The sequence below is a fragment of the Xiphophorus hellerii genome, chromosome 16, assembly GCF_003331165.1.
Source record: "Xiphophorus hellerii strain 12219 chromosome 16, Xiphophorus_hellerii-4.1, whole genome shotgun sequence".
Lineage (NCBI taxonomy): Eukaryota > Metazoa > Chordata > Actinopteri > Cyprinodontiformes > Poeciliidae > Xiphophorus > Xiphophorus hellerii.
The window spans coordinates 5099364-5121190 of NC_045687.1; the positions used below are offsets into that span (position 1 = coordinate 5099364).

Consider the following 21827-nt stretch of genomic DNA (forward strand, 5'->3'; position numbering starts at 1 on the left):
TTAGCAACAGTATTGTTCTGGAACACAAACGGAAACGATGTTTGTAGAAGATTTGCTGTCTCTTTATACATCACGTGATAAATTGTTTTTTAAGATAACTCTGTGTATAAAACAATTCTTTGTTTTCAGTGATGAAGGAATCATTGCGTCGCTCCATACGCCTGATCCTCCGTCAGAACAGCCACCCACAGGTGCTGCGCTACATTTCCACCTCATTAGCTCCAATAATCCAGACTTGCACCTCCTCCTCTGCTCAGGTGACCCTTTCACATTATCCTCCTGATTTACAGCTGAGGATCGTGTTCAAGCGCCACTTGAACGTCCCGAGGTGGAGGTTTAACTCTCTGCACAGGGCGTCCTTCACTCTCTGTGGGTTTGACTTCTGTGACCATGGGTCACCGGTTTCTAAAGCTGTGGTCCAGGAATTAAATGTCAATGAGTCTTTAATCTACTTGATTTTAGAAAGTAATGTTGCTGGATAAGGTCAGGCTGAGTGTAATGAGGTGTTAGGCTCATTTAAATGTTTCTAAGTTAGCTGCTCCTGATGTTTTATGTTTTAAACTACATTTATTATTATGATTGTTATTAAAGAACCACAAGATATGGGACATAAAGTGCAATAAGAGCAATAAGCTAAATTCTATATTCAAAGTAATTTCCTGGCACCCTATAAAAGCTGTTATGACTTTATTTTTCTTTTCTTTCTGCTAGACGAAATGCACTAATAATTTTATTAGCTCAATAAAGGAAACGTACCACAGAAGCATTAAAATCTAACAAATCTCCCTGCAAATATACCACATGTGTCAAACTTAAGGCCTGTGGGCCAAATCCGGCCCGCCGTAGCTTTTTATGTGGCCCTCGATTCTAGACTAAACACTAAATGTTCTTAAATATTATGTTATCAGTCAAATCAATGCAGTTTTTATCTGCTTACAGCTAAATTAAATCAGTCAGTCCCTCCAGTTTCTTGAGAATTATCGTGGAAATTCACGCAAAATCAGCAACTTTTTTGTGCTAAAACCTAATTGGGAGTTTATTGCAGATTTTTCTCAAGGATTGTCAAAAACTTTCTTACTTGTACTAAACAGCTGCATCTGCCTTAACTGATGTCAGGTTATAGTCCATAAATAATGAAAAGTCACATTTACCATCATAAATAAGTGCAAATATTTCCAAATTAGAACCACAAACATTTGATTTTTATTGCAAAAAGTTACAGAAAAGTATCACAAAATCCTGGAGGTTAAATAATATTATTTAATTTTAAGAATTCATTGATATTTTAACCTTTGTGAACAAGTTTTATCAATACATTCTGGCACAACCGGCCCCATTTATGATCTTGATTTGAAATGAGTTTGACAGACTAAGTAGGTTTTTTGTTTGCTTTTTATGAGGATGTACACACTCGACATGGGGATCCGAGTTTTCCGTGTTTAATCTGTCATCTGTGTTTTATTGGGGAAGACAAGGCGGAGGGTTCATGCAGCTGCACGCACACTAACAAACACAATCAGTGACCCTGTTCACCAGCATCTCCATTAACCAGAGCCGTGTGATTTCATTACATCAGGCCTAATTGTGTTCACTGAGTCTCAACATGCCCTGATGGAAGCAGTGGTGGCTGCAGGAAACAGAAGATGGGGATGGCTGTTGGGATACGGGGCAGAGGGGATGTCAAAGCTTTTATTCACGGGCTTTTAAAAAGCTTTCCATTCCACGCCGGCGCGTTTCCCCCTCAGAAAGGGCTGAGAGCTCGTCTGCAGTGAGAAAATGACCTCCAGCCTCTTTGCCTCCTTTCAAGCAAGCCATGCAACACAGTAGCTGCCTTTCCATTGACCATACAAATTGAAATTGTGAATATAAATTTGATTAATAGAAATGTAACCCTGAAGAGAAAACGAACAATTTTCTCTCCTTTAATATGCTTGTGTTGTTTTATCTTTAAAAAAACAAAAGACTTTTATTTAGAAAAGAAGTCTGACCCTGTCATCTTAATGGAGACTTGGAATTAGTTGTCAGTTGAATTTGGGAACGTAAGACGGAGGCTGTGGAAAAATGGTGCTGAAATTGAGACATCTTGAGCGCAACCCAGAGAAACCATGTCACTGAGTCTGTTGCCGAGTCCATTGCCGAGTCTGTTGCCGAGTCCATTGCCGAGTCCATTGCCGAGTCCGTTGCTGAGTCTGTTGCTGAGTCCATTGCCGAGTCCATTGCTGAGTCTGTCAATACATCATCTTGGCCAGGTATTTTTACTTTTACTGGATTGGACATTGAAGAACTTCCATCTTCTCTTAAGCGTGAAAATCATAGTTGTAACAAACCAGATCGCTGGACGAAAAAAGGAGCTGAACTCAAAAATTTGACTTGATGAACGACTAAAAGACTAAATGAAACATTGAGCTCAATAGAACTGGGGTTTAACTTTTGATATGCTGGCTTGTTATTGTTATTGTGCTTGCTAAATGTGTTTGTTGAACTATATTTGATCTTTTTCTACAGAATAATAACTATATTTTCCTCACTTCCTGCCTCCAGCCAATTCATTTCACACTCACCTTAAAGTCCTGTTGCAATCCTGCCGAACCTAGCAACTGGTCCATAACATCTAAATCATTTCACATTATTTCCTGAGTCCGGGGTTACAGAAACATAATTTAGCAAAAATGCAATGGAAACACTTTTTTTGGAAAGTGAAAGTACCATTTGATCGATAGTGGCCATGCAGGCACACCCACTAGAAGGAAACAAACGCACCCGGTGTAACACTTTCATTCTATTGGCTGAGAGGTTGCCAGGCGACGGTACTTTTCTGTAGCAAGCAGAGAAGTTTGTAAGCAGAGATTTGATCCGAGCAGAGACAAGGTTTGAGTGTGAGGAGAAAGGTTTGAGAAAACACAGTAAATATTTGAAAGGAAGCTGAAAAAATATTTGAACAAAAGACTTGAAATCCTGCTTTCAAACTGAAAATGTGAGCTCTTGAATTATGGCAGAAAAGTTCAGGACCTAAATGTGGCAAGGCTTATGAATCCATGTTTAGAGATTCTGACTTTTGAGCTGCTTTGTGAAGAAAAAAAACCTTTTTTTGTTGCCTTTTTGGTCTTGGAGTTACTACACTGTCCTCCACATTCCTTTCCTTCGACATGTCCTGCTTTGTGTTGGTTTGTCACTTAACATCATAGTGGTAAAGGTTTAAGGGAATCGAATACATTTTTCTAGAAGTAACAATATTAAAAGCGAGGCCTGGAAGACCTCAGGATCAGCCCTGCGGGGAGCGAGAAGTTGTGGTGTAACTTGGCGTCTGTGGTTAGCTCTTAACTTGGTTTAGTTTCTGTCTTCCCCAGCAGAGCTGAAACACCTGCTGTGAGGTTTTCTTCTCATGCCAGTCCATCCAGACATCCACAGTTGTTCCAACTATCTAAACACAGGCGAGACGTGTAATGTAAAGTTTCACAGGAGTGTGACCTTTCGTCGCTGGGGGGCATGTTGTGCTAATGTGAGATGACTCTCCTGCATCAAAAAGAAAATTTCTCTTTCTTTCAAGATTAAGCAAAGAGTAAATAGTAAGAAACATAAAAAATAAGAGGCAGTGGAGGAAAAGTAAAAGTTTTTATTGAACAACAACATCTGTACATTCCCTCAACAACTGCTGGCCATGTTTTCTTCTTCGTCTTTCCTAGTAAATTCTTGTTTTCGAAGTTCTTTGTGAGATTCGGGCATTTTCTGACATGCCGTGAAAACAGGAATCCACCTCCAAACCAGTTGAAAGGACTGTGGTTAGGAAAAGCTTTGAGTGACCCAAAGCTAATCTAATCCAGTGAATGTTTTCAACCAGATTGAGTTTTTTATTAAATGGAAACTATTTCTCTTGGAAATTGCATCCAGGCAGGTTTAGATCATTCTACCTTTGAACAAAAGAGTTTTTTTCACTTTTACTTAATGCAACAATATAACTAAATACTAATGACAAACACTCTCCTTTTTGTTTTGTAAGAGTAGTGAATGAAAACCTGTTTTGGAGCCACATTCAGTGGCTATTTCACATCCAAATATTACTGCACTGCAAAAACACAAAATCTTACCAAGTATTTTTGTAAAGTTTATAGTGCAAATATCTCAGTACACTTGAAATAAAACAAAACTAACTTACAAGAAACTTTTTAGCAAGAAATGTTTTGGCAATGAAATACCATCAGATTATTGCAAAAATAAAATAATTAATGGTGTTGAAATAGGGGGAAAATATGTAGAATTATATATTTTAGAGAAATATTTGACTATAGACAATGTTAAAAGCCTTATAAAAAGTGAAATGTCCAAATCCAAACACATTTCACAGAAAACTATTTAACATACTTAATTGTCTGAAATATGTCCTAAAGTGTGGACAGAAACCTGTAAATAAATTAAAATATAATCAGAAAATTTATATTCTATTTCAGTAATTCAGTATAAAAAAGGAATTTATACACAGAATAGTCATCACACACAAAGTGACACATTTTCAACATTTATTTCTCTTTACTTTGATTATAATTTATAGTGTACAGTTAATAAAAACCCACAAGACATTTTATCAGAAAATTGGAATATAACAAAGAAAAAAAAGCCAAGTTATGGCCTCCAATATCATGGAAAATTACAGTAAGCTACATAATTTAAGTCTTATCCAAAGATATCACTGGAAAGTTGAGTGGAAGGATAAAGTATGTTGCACAAGATTATGTGAAGCAAAGACTGTTCTTCTCAGTGTAATTAATCACCAAATTTGTCCCAACTTTGGATTATTTTTTTTTTTTTTGCTTTCTGTTGAAAATTTTGTTCTCGCATCTGATCTGAAGATGTTGTAATGGTTACTGAAAGATAAACAAATAAATAAATAGTTTCTCCTTGGGCTATATAAACGTAAATTTAAAACGATAAGATTAAAGATCTTTCTTTTTAATGTTAATCTTTACATTTTTCTGTGGCTCTATACTCGTATCAAACTTTTTGCCTGCAGAAGAAAGAAATCCGGTGAGGACGAAAACCTTTGAAACCGCTGAGTTTTCCAAATATGTTCCACACATGCTGGTCGGCTGAGATTGGCGGTTATTAAAAAAAGACGTCGGGAAGCTCGTACTTTATTGGTTTGCACATGTGGTCGGACTTTAGACGGTTAAAATTTATGACACTTATTACACCAAATCCTCTGCGACCTTTTCAGTGCTAACTATAGCCCGACACTAATACAAACATCTGAGTGACGCCAGGCACAGAGTGCAGTTTGCTTAAGTAACACTCTTATCTTCGCTATCAACGGGCTCATTACCGATAGAAATAGAGCTTTGTGCTTTCATCCAAACTCATTAATGCACTATTTGCATTTATGCCCACGGAGACGGTGGACTACCTAAAGAAGCAATGCGTCTGAGAGAGATCTTTATAACCAACACGTCAACTCTTGGACAGAGGCGCAGGCCGCAGCGCAGGTCTTTTGTTTTTGATCCGCCTGATGCATTAACTCGTGTCTTTCAGCAGACGTGCTCCTAAATGAGTCACATCATTTTTCATGTGGAGGAGCGTTGTAAAACCTGGACTTGCCGCTCTCACTGTGCAGCGCAACTCTTTAGTGCATTAAAGCCACCCGTCTCCACAAAGGCGTATTTAAAACCAGACAGTGACATGTTAATGTTACAGGGATGTTGTGCATTAGTGAGGCATTACGGTGCTCTTAGCACATAATGTTATTGAAGTTTGCTCTGAATATAAATTACCTCTAAATGCTCTGCAGAATGGAGTGCACAGCTTTTTACTTGCTGGTGAAATACTTACTGCAGTTACAGACCACTCACTCAAAAGTTAGCCAGTAAGGTTGAGGACCTTCAAAAATAATCCCATGCTTATTCTTTGGATGAGTTTTCTTGTTTAGATTTGCATTATTCAAACATTTTCTCTTGCACAACTTTAAAGCTTCTTCACAATGTCTGGTACCTTTGCTATGATAAAAGTAAACAACAATCATAAACCCTGAGTTATCTTAAGCGTTTGGCCTAATCTGCCCTTTCTGTGATCTTTTATCTCATCTTTTAAAAGCACATGACTTTACGATTGTCCTTGTCTTTAACTGGGTTGTCTTAATCTGAAATATGTTGTGTGGATGTGGTGTGTGAGATCTGTGTGTTCATTTATTAGTTCCTCATGTCATCTTCTGTTTATGTCTCGTCTTTGGTTTCTCTGTTGTGGCTCTTGGCTTCAGTTTCAATCAGTTTAACTTCTGCTTTTCTCTCACACCTGGACCTAATTTGGTATGTACATCACCTGTAAAGCGTCCGTCGTACTTCTCATTTCTTTTGCTCATCGTTTGGGTTGTTGCTCTGGCGACTATCTTGCCTCATTGTCACATCTTTAATAATCCTCAGATTAAGGAAAAAAAAGTTTGTTTTATAATTGTAACAGTGCAAAGTTCTGCAAAATCATGAGTAAGATCGCAGACTACAAGTCAGAGTGAGATGAATAAATATTGTTTGGTAAAATAAAGGTTAAAAAAGGCTGAAATAACATTTGTGCAATGTTAAGATGTTTTGCATTCAGCATTTTAAATGTTAAGGACTTATTTTTAGCTACAGGGCCGGTGGATCTTGCAATGCTTGAATCAAGCATAAGTTTACCAAAATATTCTGAAGCTAAAGGTGACACCATTTGTCTGACTGATAACTAATCATTAAAATTGGGTCAGAAATTTAAAAAAGAAATCTCATACACAGCATCAAATTAACAAAAGAGTGGCTGACAAAAAAAAAAATGGTTCTAACGCCGTCAATGTTTTAATAAAAGTCAGCTTCAGGATGCATAAACAAACACCCACAAACCTTAATGGCCTTTACAAACACTGTAAAGAAAAATGGGTCCCCCAAATTAATGCGAGACACTGATAAGGTCACAGAATGACTGTTGGCGTCGTTTCACTGTTTTTGCTGTTGCTTCACAACATCTGGATCTCAAGTATTAATCTTGGCTGTGGCCTTTTCTGTAGGGAGTTTCATATTCTCCTTATAGATGATTAGTTTTCTTCTTCTCTGATCCAGTTTGGAATATTTCTTTCTGGTTTTGGATGACCCCACTCAAGAGTTTGTTTAACCTAACCTCCATGACATTGTTTGCAGTAAATGTCTGTGGTTTGCGAAGCCTGCGTTATACGGTTTAACATTTTTAGATTGTTGCCCATACCACCAGTCATAAAGCTAACAAGCGGCTGTTTGGTCACACGCATCATAGCTTTTACTGCAATAAGACCACTCTAATGGCACTCTCTTTGCACAGCTTAACAGTATAATTTAATGGTTTGTTATAAAACAAACTGAAGGTGTTTTTCTATGTTTACTGTCAGCATCCGGTCAGCAGAACAGTTCTGCTTTTCTGCCACCAACCAGACAAGCGCTGTGGAGGAGGGAAAGGAGCAAAATCCGAGAGAAAAGGGAGAAGAAATGAAAACTTGATCCAGTTGTGCAGCAGCACTTCAATCGAAAATGTGAATGGATTCATGTGGGCCAACACGAGAGCTTTTCCACGTGCATCTACGAAGTTTCCCAGTCATGCAGAAAAAAACACGTTTTCTAGTCCTGGAAATCCGGAATCGATTCAAAGTGCTGAATTTTAAAATGCGTTTAAGTTGTACGCCTTTGCCGCTCCTTTTTGCCGGTATGCTACGTATCGTATTATGCAGCCACTCAGCCACCATTTTTATATTTTGATATTTTTTTATTTAAGAAAGTGCGAGGCAGCTAAGCTAACCTAATACCGGTAACTGAAGTTACAGAATTTGAAGCACAAATCTATATTTGTTTACAATGTCTTTCCTCTTATCACTCACATAATTTAAACAGAATCTCAAGAACGTTTGAATAGAAAAATTGGTTAATTGAATTATGACCCTAATAATCGGAATCGAATTGAATCTGAAAGATTCGTAACTTTATTTTCATCTGGCAGTTAGATGTGACTGCTTGGGTTTGAGGTATGTCTTCATACCTTTCAAACTCTCCTGTGTTAATTTTGGTTGTATTTTTTGGGTTCCAAGCCCACGCAAGCAGGAATCCCTATTGTTTTTATTTTAAAAAAATAACTTTTTTATTTCAAGGCAAACATTTTCCCACCATGATGAAGTCATTCTATTCAAATCTACATTTATCTTGGCCAGCAACATGTCCGAACTTGTCTAACTTTATCTACGGGCAAATCCAAGTTTAATATCGTAAAAAGATACGATATAAGCCATCGTTTCTTTTTAAAGTATCTATCGACCACAGTATAAATATTTTGTTTATTTTAAATATTTTTCGGTGTTGTCTCTCTTTCAGGTTCACACTTTTCTGTATTAAGCATGTTCCTTAAAGGAAGTGATGCAAGATGCAGTTTATCTGACAGTGATCATCAATAAAGGACACTGGCTCACATTGGGTGGACAGTACATTTATAAAGAAACTTCCTGAAAAATTGCCGACTCGGTCGACGCACGCAGAGCTCCGGCAATGCCGAGGCCAACAGGAAGTGCGTGGGGAGGTGCACGCGGGTGGGATCGCGCTGGGGGGGGCGAGAAACTCGTTATTACTGCTTGCAGTTCTAGTATTTATTTTTGTTTGTTGTTGCTATTTACAGAAAACACTGAGTATCAGGTTGTTGGTATGAGCGACATCTCCATTGATATCTCAGACATCTGGCTGCTGCTCACAGAAAGGACATGTCTACATGGCAAATCAAAAAAACTCAAGCAGTGCAGTTTACTGAACAGATTTCCTGAAGGCCGTTTGGAAAGTATTAACTTTCCATCTGTTACAAATAGTTTATGTTTAAGAGAGCCCACAAAGTGACAAACTTTAACAAGGTAGTGTGACTCGAACATATGCTCATTTTATTTCATTTATAGATCAACCTGTTCATGTGAAGCTATGCTCCAGTGAAACCCACCGCACCGTGTCCTCGTCTCATTAGCTGTCAGACGGTAACAACGCAGGTTTTTGTCTGACCAGCTTCGTCCAGAGAGTCTCTGCAGGTTAATATGGGGTTGTGGTTAGTCAGGGGGCTTTAGTTACACAGATTTTTCTCAGGGAAGCCTGAAGAGAAACACTGAGCCAGCGGGGCTCTTTGGGGATCTAGTGACTCTTTGGGAAAACATGGTGTAAAAAATGAATGGGAACACTAACTTCACCAGACAGATGTGTTGATAAGGCCTGAAAAGGAAAAGACTGAGAGAGGTAAGAGGCGAGGAGCGGAAAATGAGACGCAGAAAGCTGGAAAAAGAGAATACTAGAAAAGACAGAATAATCTTCCGCTTTCTGCTCAGTTAGACTCGCAACCAAGTCTTATTCTTTGTTAACCTATCCCTTCATTCCTCCCTCTGAATTAGCAGCTGTCAGACCGCCTTGCTCTGTTGCACTGATTGATGACCTCATCTGGGAGTTAACTTGACACAATGTGTGTCAAGTTTTCAGACTTCTGCACTCACAATCCGTATTATCCTCTTTACACCGTACCTCGAAACATTCATTATCTGTCGCAAAGCAGCGCTTACTGTTACCTGATCTCTCCAGGTCTGTGCAGAGCAGCATGTGGGGAGCAGACAAAGACACTTACGACTTTTGGAGAAGTAACAGGCTATAAATACTGTCGGTCGAGGGAAATATACTGCTAGGTTTCAGGGACGGTCGTAGAGTCCCACTGCCTCCCAACACTCCCTCTTCCTCATGGTGTTGATGACTGCACATTTCTGATTGATGACTGCACCTCTGCTCCGGTGCTCCAGGGTTCATGATCTTATGTGGGTGTCCACTGAGTCTAACGTCTTGTTTCCGCCAAAGACTCGAGGGTGTGAGTCTTTCCTTTTAAGAAAACCATTTCCATGAAGTGGTGAAACATTTTTCTCTCTCGTCTCTCTGTTATTACGGATCCTGATGTTTAATCACCACTTTATTTCTCATTAAAAAGTCAGCAAAGAGAGCTTGGTCAGACAAATATTTTAGTGGGAAAATAAAGCTTTTTTATTTACAATGCATGCACATGCCAAGTGAGTTGTGAAATCCGGCATTGCCAATGACTTTTCAGAACAATAAAAGCCGCTGTGGTTGGTCTGTGGTTTTATACAGTAGAGGTAATTGTCCATTAGATGTGTCAGATCTATTAGATGTTCTCTAAATGGTCAGCTAAAATGCACGTGTGGCATTTTTTTTATTTCCCTTCATGCAGGGACAGGTTTTTAATGTTCATTTATGACCTGACCACACTTTTAGATCGATTAACTGTAGGTACTCAGCCCTTTTTTTCAGTTCTAAGTAGCAGGTCCTTTATAAATGTCTCCATCAGCAGTATTTCAGTTGGTAATACTGTTCTACATTCTCATTGCAATGATGTACAAGTTTACTCGTTAGAAGAAGTAGCTCATCACAGCCATTAGATACGTATACGGCCATTGGCAATTTAGGAGGAAAAAGCATTTTCTTAACAAGCATAAACCTGTAGTGTTAGCTAAATATTATAGGAACTTTAACTCAAACATTGTCATCTAGCCAGATAAGAAAATTGAGCCTATCAGCAACAGAATCTCCAGATGGGTCTGGCTATAATGGAGGATTTTTTCCATGCAGTATATTAACTGATAACTCCTCCCTTTGTTTTCCCAGTAAAAATATCAACCGAACTTTACCTCATTTGCTAAGTAATTCCCTCTTAAGGGGCGTTGGTAGTTGTTTTTACCAGGACCCATTTTGTTAACATATACAGCTTCAAAATGAGAGTTCAGTAAAGAACCATATTGGTGTGTTCACAAATCTGATAACGACTCTGAAGTTCTCAAACTAGAGCGAATTAAAGATGCTCAAAGTAGTGAAAGGTAAAGTGGAATCGCCAACTTGAATACTGCAACTTCATATATAATGCTGTGTATATGAAGTATGTTTATGTTTGATTTCACACTGGATTACTGTTAACTCTGCCAGAGGAAAATCTGTCAATGCATCTAATGCAGGGGTGTCAAACTCCAGTCCTCAAAGGCCGCTGTCCTGCAGTTTTTAAATGTGCCAGTCCTCAAAAACACTGGAATGAAATGGCCAAACTACCTCCTCCTTGTGTAGATCAGTTCTCCAGCACCTTGCTAATAACCTAATTACTCTATTCAGGTGTGGTGCAGCAAAGGCACATCAAAAAGTTGCAGGACACCGGCCCTTGAGGACTGGAGTTTGACACCTGTGATCTAATGTATGTTGCTTACAGACCATTTTTATTGATAAAGTTTTCCTTAGAGAAAAAAGAAGGTGACCAGCCCAAGTTTGCTAGTTGTTAGCCCATCCAAAGCTCAAGCTAGCGTAAGCATGGACAGCAGAGGGAATTGGCAATTCAATGAGTGACCACCATGCTAGTTGTTAATCTATCCAAAGGTATAGCTAGCTTATATGTGCTAATGGACAGCAGAGGGAAGAGGCAATCCAATGGGTAACCAGCCCAGGCATGCTAGTTGTTAGCCTATCCAAGGTTAATGCTAGTGTAACTATGCTAATGGACAGCAGAGCAAATGGGCAATCCAATGAGTGACCACCCTACGCATGCTAGTTGTTAGCCTATCCAAAGGTATAGCTAGCTTATATGTGCTAATGGACAGCAGAGGGAAGAGGCAATCTAATGGGTAACCAGCCCAGGCATGCTAGTTGTTAGCCTATCCAAAGTTAAAGCTAGCCTATACATGCTAATGGACAGCAGAGCTAATAGGCAATCCAATGGTTAACCTAATGCTAGTCACTAGCTTCTCCAAAGCTAACACAAGTGAGTACTGTCCTTCTCACTTGCAAGTGCCGACTTATCAATAATCACAACAGAATAAAATAAAAGGATTTTAGGTGTAAATGTAGCCAAAGTATGAATCCGCTGCTAAGTTACATTAATAATTCACAAAGAAAACATGAAAGTAGAGTGAAAGCTCCAAGGTTCAAACTCGACTATAAATTATGCTGTGACAAATGTGCGGCCTAAATGTCACGATGATCCGTTCAATTGCTTTTGAGTCTTTGTCTACGGAGCCTTAAATGTCAGTTTCACAGTGGCGCAAGTCAACAGGGTTCATTTTGTGAGAAAGTCAACCGTTCAAAGTTTAATGACAGACCTTCCAGCACGAGCTGAGATGCAGTATTTCTGTCACAGCGACATGCTAAAGCCTTTTCACGGAAATATTTACTTCACCAAGGTATATAATTATAGCCGATTGAGGGTTGGGAAGAGGAGAAGAGCTAAATATATGAGAAAGATGGAGGGGATCGAAGAGAGATTAAATAAGAATCTGGAGTAGATAGAAGTGCAAAGGTTGAGAGACGGAACAAAGCTTACTTGATCTAAGATGCTTCATTTTCTTTGTAATTTCTTCAAACAAGAAGGTCAAAAGAAGGTTAGATGTAACCAAGACAATAAAAGAGACAGTAAGACTAAAGGATAGAGAATTCAATACATGATTTGATTAGGCCTTTTACCTCTTTTGAAATTATTTTGAGTGTTGTGCACTGCAAAAACACAAATTCTTACCAAGTAATTTTGGTCTGGTTTCTAGTGTAAATATATTTGGTTATATTAGTACACTTGAAATAAGAAAAAAACTAACTTAAAAGTAGTAACTTTTCAGCAGGATATAGAGGCTTGTTTTAAGTAAATACTTCCTTAATCCTTACAGACTGAATGTAAAGCTGACGATCCAGCCAAATTTGCAGTACCGTAATTCCACCACACATTGCGCTATCTGCAATATTCCAGCGGTTTGTGAAAGGGGAGACGTTGCACTTTCCAGCCAATATCAGGTTATTACGGTAATTTCACTCCCGTCGTAGCAGGGATTGAAATTAATCTGAGAGGGGCTCTTTCAATAGACGGTAAGTTGCGAAAATAACTTGCTATATATTAAAAGTTACAGTTGTTATGGAGAAATGGGCAAATATAGTTACTCACAGGACATTTAAAGTACTGCGTACAATTAAAATAAGCAAAAATATCCAGGTGGAGATTTGAAATTTAGGTCTAAAGGTTTAATATTTGATGAGAAAATAGTTGCTCTATTGGCAGACAAATTAACTAATACCATGTTAAAGATGTCTTGTTATGAATTAAAAGATTTACCAATGGAACTAGCACTTTTTCATCAATATTAAGGAATTATATACTTAAAACAAACCTCTATATCCTGATAAAAAGTTACTTGTAAGTTAGTTTTGTCTTATTTCAAATTTGCTAAGATATTTGCACCAGAAATTCGACAAAAAAATATTTTGTTTTTGCAGTGTAGCTTTATCTCAAAGCTGATTTCTAGGAGTCTTTGCAGCTCTAAGGTATGTTTGCAGGCACATCAAGTTCTCTTCTCCATGTCACACACACGCACACACACGCCAACTGTCCAGATGTAGCAGCCCACCGAGAATACTCCATGGCAAAAAGAAGAAGCTACTTGTTGGCTTTGTCTACCCATTGCAGCTCAAAAAGCACTCACTCTTCCTCTGTATTATCATCTTGTCTCGGTTTCTTTTACTAATTGGAAACTCTTCTGTTCCATATGTGACCACACAGACAATAACATCAATTCTTTCCATGTATCCACTGGATATTCAGTATTCAGGGGGCATAGAGCTGAAATCATGTGGCCACTGTAGCTGCAGCATCCTCTTTGCAAGGACGGAAAACAGAACTGCTCTCAGTATTATTGCAGAGACCAACGGTCCATTAAATGTGGGGATTTGCAGGCTAATGAGCAAAGCCTGATTGTTCACTGATCTCAAAGTAATCATCCCTAAGCGTTAGTCTGTTTTGTTAGGAGGAGCATAGAAAGCAAGGACTGCTGTCAATGTAGCAAAAAGATCAGCACTAATTTATGGCCAGCAGATTAATGTGAGTGATGTAAGAGCACTTTGTCCCGCTGATATATTGGTAAATGACATCAAAAACGTCAAAAGAAAGGAGGTTTAGTCAATGAAGGAAAGAGATATGTTGTGATTTTACTTTATTTGCAATCTAACCCTTTGCAATTTTGGGAATTGCAAAAGGGTTAGATTGGAAGGTCTAATTACATACAAGAAATGTTGTTAAGGCAGTGATTAGGAAAAGTCAAATAGGTTTGTTTCAACATTAAAAATAATAAAAAATCATAGTAATGTAAAAAATATATATTTAATAACTGTTCTTAATTGAGGATTTAGATTCTAACAGCCTTAATTGTATTTATGTATCAGAAATGTTGACAGGAAACAAAATGTTTGATTGCCATATACCCACACCTACTCAGATTTTGAAATAAAAATACCCCAAGTTATTGGCCCTTAGCACGTGACGTCACGCTCTCCAGAGCTCCGCCCACTCCGCCATGACGGACAACCCATGCGCTGCTTTAAAGCTAGACTAAAAACAGGTATCTGTAACCTAATATCGCTTATATTCAGTTGATTTCACTCTAAAAATGGCCACAGGATGATGCGTGGTCGGCTGCAGAAACGGACACGGATGAAAACCAAACTTGTAATTTTATTGTATAACTTTTAAAATGGAAACATACAGCAGCCGTCAGCCATAAGGACTCGCAGCCCTCGGTGTAACCGTGGATTTGCAGCAAACACCTTTTACAAGGTAAGAAGATTAACGTTATATGTGATTAGAAAGATCAAATATTGCGTTATGGAAAAGGTACGTGCCTAACCGTTGGTAACCATGGAGACAATGCCGCACCGGCATGTAGCCTAGCATGGACGGAAAAAAACTGGTTAGCATCTCGTCTTCTTTTTAATGCCGCTCCGGTGTGAAGGGAAACGCTGTTTATGACCTAGTGATATAAATCATGTGGTGTGAATTCAGGCAAAGTCCATAATTTGATCAACACGTCAGGAGGGAGGAGGTACTGGTCGGTTTCTAAGCTAGCTGTTGCCAACTTGTATAAATCCCGCCGTCTATGAGTCACCGCCAGGTGTGTTACGTTCACAGACAGATTAGCTCGACTCGAACAAGTAGAAGCCACGAATAAACTGGCAAAAGCAACTTTGGAAAACAATTTCAGATGCTCTGTTCAATACTTCCGTCCGACGTCCATCATGGCTCCTCGAATGATTCAGTGACGTAGATGCAAAGGGTCAGTATAATGCCTATTCATAGACCCTTAACTTTTCCCACATTTTGTCCTATTACATCCACTAGGTAAATATTATTCGACTTTGATTTTATGTAATGCAACAACACAGAGAAGAAAGAAGAATATGTAAAAATGTCAACCTGATGTGCAAAGGTGGTACGAATATTTTTCAGAAGGTTTTTACACTGAATACAAAGGCATGCCACATTTTTAAAAAACATTTTAGTAAAAAGAATTTGAAAACTGTCCATCATAGTCATTCCATTTCACAATTATGCAACATGTTTTGTTGGTCTATTCCATTGCATAACATCCCAGTAAAATATATTGGAATGTGTTGTTTCAATGGTGCAAACTGAAAAAAGTTAAAGTACAGTGAATACTTTTAAAGATTTAATTTGTAAACTCTGTTATTTGCACTTTGCAGCTCATAAAATGTTTTATTCACTTTGGGAGATAAATTGAGCCTTAATTTTTCTGTCAATGTCAAAATCCTGTGAAAACAAATTCCAAGCAGCTTCAACAGCAGGCAGCAGGGGAGGGTAAATATTTTATATTTCTATATGTCACATGAAATATGTTACGACTTAACACGCTGTTTTCTCTGGTTTTAATTATTTAATGTCTTCTAAGAGATGATAATGACAAAGTATGCTTTGAAGTGTCAGCGCATTGTTTCTCTTCACAAGCTTGTAATAACGTTTTTGAGAGCAGCCTTTCTTGGTGAATTATGTACTTTTAGTGTGCCACCAAAGGCATTTCTTCTCTGATTAATTTATTTCTGTGTGTGTCACAGAAATGACACAATTTCTGATTTTACACCTAAACAAAATATCCCTTCTCATCCAGGAAGCCGAATTGTAATGGACATAAAACCCAAGCTGCCTGCAGCACAAAGCTGGTTTCACTTTTGCACGTCATTTACCCAGAATGCTGCAGTGTGAACAACATGGTGACTTTCCTGTGACAATATTTTACTAAAATGTATAAACACTAAGTAACATACAGTATTATTACTGTATTGTTTTTACATCTAAAATAAATATTTCCCAAATAAAATCTATTGTTGCGACTAATCCTGGATCCTTTTAAAGGTGTAGAACTTATTGATTCTCTTGTAATTAATTGTGAAAAACAAGATTGCTTATCTTTTCTATTATAAGATAACAGGCAGACATTCTGCCTAAATGATTATTTGATTTATGGGCTTCTACAGAACATAAAGAAGATAAATGTGTTGCTGCTCAGCTGAGAGTCAGATTTCTAGGCAAAGACAACAAAGCGTTTCTCTATAATTCCTACTCTTTTTTTTTTTTCTTCCTCCAGATGAAATGCATTAAAAGTACCACAGCAACAAGTGCAGACCAATGAATTACAATAAATCTGACTGATACGGCTTCGCTGCAGGGCGTGTCTCACTCTACTTGTCCTCCAGAATGAGGTGTTGGAGAATGAGGCTCCGCAGCTGGTTTCTTTCTTTCATATGTCAATTTCTTATCATTTTCTATCTCCAGCTCTGTCGGTTTGACTCGTGCTCTTCATTAATTCTGCTGTCTTTATTCATAAATCCCCCTCTCATTAATGCATTCGAGTAGAATAGGCCTAGCTGGAGGGTTTTATGTGCTTATGTGTTAACTGCTGCTGTGTGAATGGTTTCCTCATGTGCCCCAAACATGGTGCAGAGCTGGTATTCGTGGCCTGCTGCCAGCTCTCACACGTAGATTCCTTGTCTTGCGGCAACTCGAGGGAGAACGCTGATGAGATCGGACAGATATCTGCAGAAACGGCTCCTTTTCTTGTTTTGACGGCAGCTGTTTGGGTTGCATGCTGTATATTTACCCTGACGTCTTGTATGTTTATCTGTCAGGTATTTCCACATAAACTTGAACGGTTCCTGCACTGAAAGCGTGGTTAAACATGCTCACACATTGCCTTCATCCTGCCTAAAAACATCCAATCTCAGCCCATATTGCTTACAGATGAAGATTGCCTAACTGAGGTTGCTGTCCAAAACATTCTGTGCACATATGCTTTATTGTTTAACCAGCATTGAAGTTTTTTTTCACAACATTCTTATGCAACAAGTAACTCTGAATGTTTTCAAAGTGACATTTATCAAATAAATAATCCTCTTTAAAAAGTTAATTTCAAGTTAATTTTGGGTGCATGTCTATTTTAAATTTAGATCAGAGGCACAAGGTGCAACATCTGTCATGAGCTTTGTTTCCATTCCAAATCGTTTCGGGAATTAAAGTAGAAAGTTAAACAAAAACAAAAAAGACACACTAATTTTTACTTTCTCAGTAGCCGAGTTTCCATTACAAATGTTCGCAAAATTTTGTCAATATTCCAGTATTGTTGAAAAAAACACAATGTTGCAGTTAAATAAGAAACACAATTAAAATCACGTGTGTCGTTAGAAAACGTTTCGCTGGATGAGCCTCCAGCTACTTCCTGTTGTCGTCTTCTTTGTGATTTGCACCAGTTGATCATGTGTCTTGTGTGATGTAAAAAAGTGTTTCCATTACACTTTTGTGAAATAAACCAATTTTAAAACAATGAAAAACCACCTCATCCTTATAGAAAAATTTGTTTTTTCGAAATTGCCGTGTTTACATTAAGCTAATTTATTTTCAACAAATGAAATTGTGCAATTATGTGACCAATGGTCTCCAGTAATTATTAGTCATTGAGAAGAGGGTGTGCACATTTCTATTATCACGCAAGAAAAGTAGTTTGAAGATGTATCAAGCACTCCGCACCAAAGCAATGTAAGAATGACTGGAAATGGTGAGTCTGGAGATATGTTGGCTAGTTTTGAACATTTCTGAAACAATGGCAGGTTGGAATAAAAATGCCTCAAATGGGAACATTTTGAGTGGATTCAGGTCAATCAGAGTGAAATTGTAACCGGAATGTGAACTGCGGTTTATGATGGTTGATATTTTGAATGGTTGTTTCATTTGTTATATCAGTGTGGCGTATTTTGGCTTTCAGTGGCTAGACTCTGTTGGGGAAGCAAAACTGGTCTGTTGATTTCTAATTCTGTAACGGGTGTCGAACTCATTTTCATTTTGAGCCGTATCAAAAATCTGAATGTTCTTAAAGGGCCAGTTGTGCCAGAATGTATTGATAAAACCCTTTAAAGTGTTCAAATATGAATAAATAATTGTTTGGTTCACCATTCAATCAGCGTTTCTTAAAATTAAATAATATTGAACATCTTTTCACACCGATCAGTCAGTCCAGCCAGGGTTTTGTGATTGTTTTTTTTGTTTGCAATCAAAATCACAGAATTTTTGGTTCTAATTTATAAATATTTGCAAGGAAGTTTTACAATATTTGTGCTAATGTATAATGTTAAATATGACTTTTTATTAATGGTCGTATCAATCACGGATTTGACTTTACATCAAGTAAGGCTGAGACAACAGTCACTTAAACCCAATGTTTTTGGCCAATTTTAAGAAACGTTTGCAGCAAAAATTAGTGAAAAAATGTGGGAATTTTTTTATTTTGTGCAAATTTTGCAGGTTTGTGCAAAACTGGACGAACTTGTTGATGTAATTTTAAGTCTAAAGGGCCACATAAAAAACTACGTCGGGCCAGATTGGCCCCTGTGCCTTGAGTTTGACACGTGCACTGCTGCGTTTTTTGTTGTTTTTGTTTTAATGAGTGTGAGCAGTGGATGTATTGAAAGTCCTGTCTGTCACAATTAATGCACTCCCCACCGACGCAATGCAATCCTGGCCCATTATGACGACATTCTCAGCTGTATCTAAATCTGATATATATGTTGCTCTGTTTGCAGATGAACTTTTACTTCAGGAACACCTTAAGCTGATTAGATAGCTTACTATTTGAGCCAAGCTTTGTGCAGAATGTGCTGATGAAGCTTGATGGCCCTGCTGGGTAAAGTTCAAAACGACTTCCTGTTTGTGATCCATGTGTTTCAATGAGTATTAATTGTTTTAGATCTCCGAGAAGCATCTAGTAAAACAAACAACACGTGAAATTGTCTGAAAGCAAAGCTGGTTTTGAGTATTTTTAGAAACCTTTATTCTATATTAAATATATCTGCAGTGCACAAAACAGGTTTCAGATTGTTGCCTGTTTCCTTTCATCCTTTCATGGCTTTCATCTATTATGACAAAATCTTGATTCACTGTGACAGAAAAAAGAGTTTAGATTTTTCCCCCTCTTCCATCTGATCAAATTAAAATCCTAGTTTGTCTGTAAGTCCTGGTCTGTTGGTTGCATTCAGGACCCCATATGTAAATCAATCAGAGGGGGGTAAAAAATATTCAGCACCAAAAAATGTGCTGCATTTTCTCACAAACTGATGTAAGACCGCCACAAGTGCATCTGTACTGTTCTTGATCTTTCCTGACATCATGCCAATTAGTGTCTGTGAAGCAGTTATCGATGAAGATAAATCGGACACAGAAAGCGAGCCTCCTGGACCCCAAGAAGTTTAAGTGGTGATAAAATTGTAGAGAACCACAGTCCTAGCCTTTAGACAGTCACATATGGTTCTGCTTTTAACTGCGGTTTGGCAGCGGCTCCATCACTTCATACTTTCTGGTTTCAGAGTTTTATTTTTATTTGCTTGACGCTTTTTCTTTCTCTAGCAAAGCAGTTTGGATGTTTTTGTGCGAACCTCTTGAGTCCAAAGTCAGATTTCTGAGACTTTTGACAGATTCTACAGATGGGATGGGTTAAGCTTTTAGGTGGTTTTCAACGATCCAGTTATCAGTTTCTAATTATAGAAACTGGTTGTGTTTGTCAACAATAAAGTTGTTAAATATAGCTCAAGAATGTTGAAAAATACTAGCTAAGACCCTCTAGTAAAATATTTAACTACATCAATTCCACAGCAAATATGAAGTTGCCAGCAGTTTCCACGGTTTCCCTCAGTAAACTTGCTAAGCCCGGTGGTTGGGGTTCATCCAGCGACCCGTCGTGTTTTTGAGTAAAAAATGTTTAAAAGTTGACAGGAAATTTGAAAACATCACTTGATAATTATGTGTTATTGAAAGATTGGAAAATTAATACTTGAACACTGACTATAAGGTCTTAAAAAATGCAAACATTTAAAAAAAGACTTAAATAAGTAAGCAGTGCTAAGCCTGGTTGACGCACAAATAAGACCTGGTGGCCCGCCAGGCTTATAATTCCTGGTTTCTTAACGTATTGTTGCATCCGGGAAATGCTTTCATAATTATTATCTTACTTAAAAGATAAAGCACTATAAAAGTTCTATATTTAGGCTCATTTTATTTTTCTGTTTAATGTTTTACAGCACTATGATCTGAACAGATGTGCTTAAAGCAGAAGATAAAAATTTGCAAAAGTGGTTTGAGATTTTTTTCCAGCTTGTTCATCCTTTCCTTTTTTCATGCATCACCTTTCTTTGGGTACTTTTTCTTCTTTCCACATTCCAACAACATGCATGTTAGATTAATTTACCTATTAATGATCTTTAGATGATCTTTAGGTGTGAGAGTTTGCCTGTGCAGTTATCCCTTCATGCACACGGACTGCTGTAGATGAGCACCTGCCCCCATGGCCATGAAAACCATGAAGTGGCTACGGATGGATTGATGGAAATGATTCCACAGAAAATGGAAAAAATTATCCAAGTAAAAAAATACTTTCATGAAGCAGTCAGGTATGAAATTAAATCTAGCCAGAGTACCAGAGGTCTTGTGTTTTACAGCAAGCACAAAGCTGGTTGTGGTTTTGTTTTTTCAGATCACCACTGAAAAAACAAAACAAAGAAGCATTCAAATTAGTTATGGCAAAATGGATCCGAAACCCACATGGAACTGGTTTTAAAGCTGAGCTGAATCTGTCTGATCAAACAACCAGTGTTAACTGGAGTTAACTCCAAAAGAAGAAGGTAGCAGTGGTGGTTTTTCAGATTGCTGAACAGTGCGCTATGAGCAACTGGGTACCACAAGCACTTAAGAAAAGAAAGGGAAAATGTTAAAAAAATTAGTGTTGGGAAACCATTTAACCATGGGTTAATGAATGTATGAGTAGATAAGTATAAAAGCTGAATAATGGATATATATATATATATATATAACAGGACATTTAGATGAGCCAAGTGTTAAAATAGATTCAGTGAGTTTTTGTATAGAGAAGATTTGAAGAGATTTCAACATTGAATGCATATTTAGGTAGAGCTGTAAAGAAACTAACAAATCAACAAGTAACTTTTTATTTCTTCTGGGTCACATGTGTCAAACTCGAGGCTGGGGGGCCAAATGTGGCCCTCTAGACTCCCTCTAGTGAAAGTGGGCAAAATCTGCAAAGTTCATACAAGATTCACACAAAATCTACAGATTCACACATTTTTGTTCAGATTTTTACTGCAAATTTTTCTCACAAACACTGGGTTTAAGTGACTGCTGCCTCAGCTTTCCTTCATATCAAATTATAGTCCGTGATCAATACAGTGATTAATAAAAAGGCAAGTTTAACATCATGCATTAGCTCAAATATCATCACAATTCCTTACAAATATTGCAAAGTTATTACCACAAAATCTATCATTTTAATTGCAAAAAAAACCACAAAAAAAATCACAAATCCTGGTTGGACTGATCATTGTGAAAAGAAACGCTTGTTGAATACTAAAACCAACAGCTATTTATTGATATTTTAGGAGTTTAATGGTTTTATTACAACATTCTGGCACAAC

General features: G+C 37.8%; 1 long non-coding RNA gene across 1 annotated transcript; it reads left to right on the forward strand.

Moving 5' to 3' along the window:
- The first annotated feature begins 3650 nt into the window (after positions 1–3650).
- On the forward strand, positions 3651–15023 carry LOC116735093 (uncharacterized). Its single transcript, XR_004342328.1, has 3 exons — positions 3651–3660; positions 11277–11288; positions 14974–15023. It is a non-coding gene; the product is annotated as an uncharacterized LOC116735093 (long non-coding RNA).
- Positions 15024–21827: the final 6804 nt, after the last annotated feature.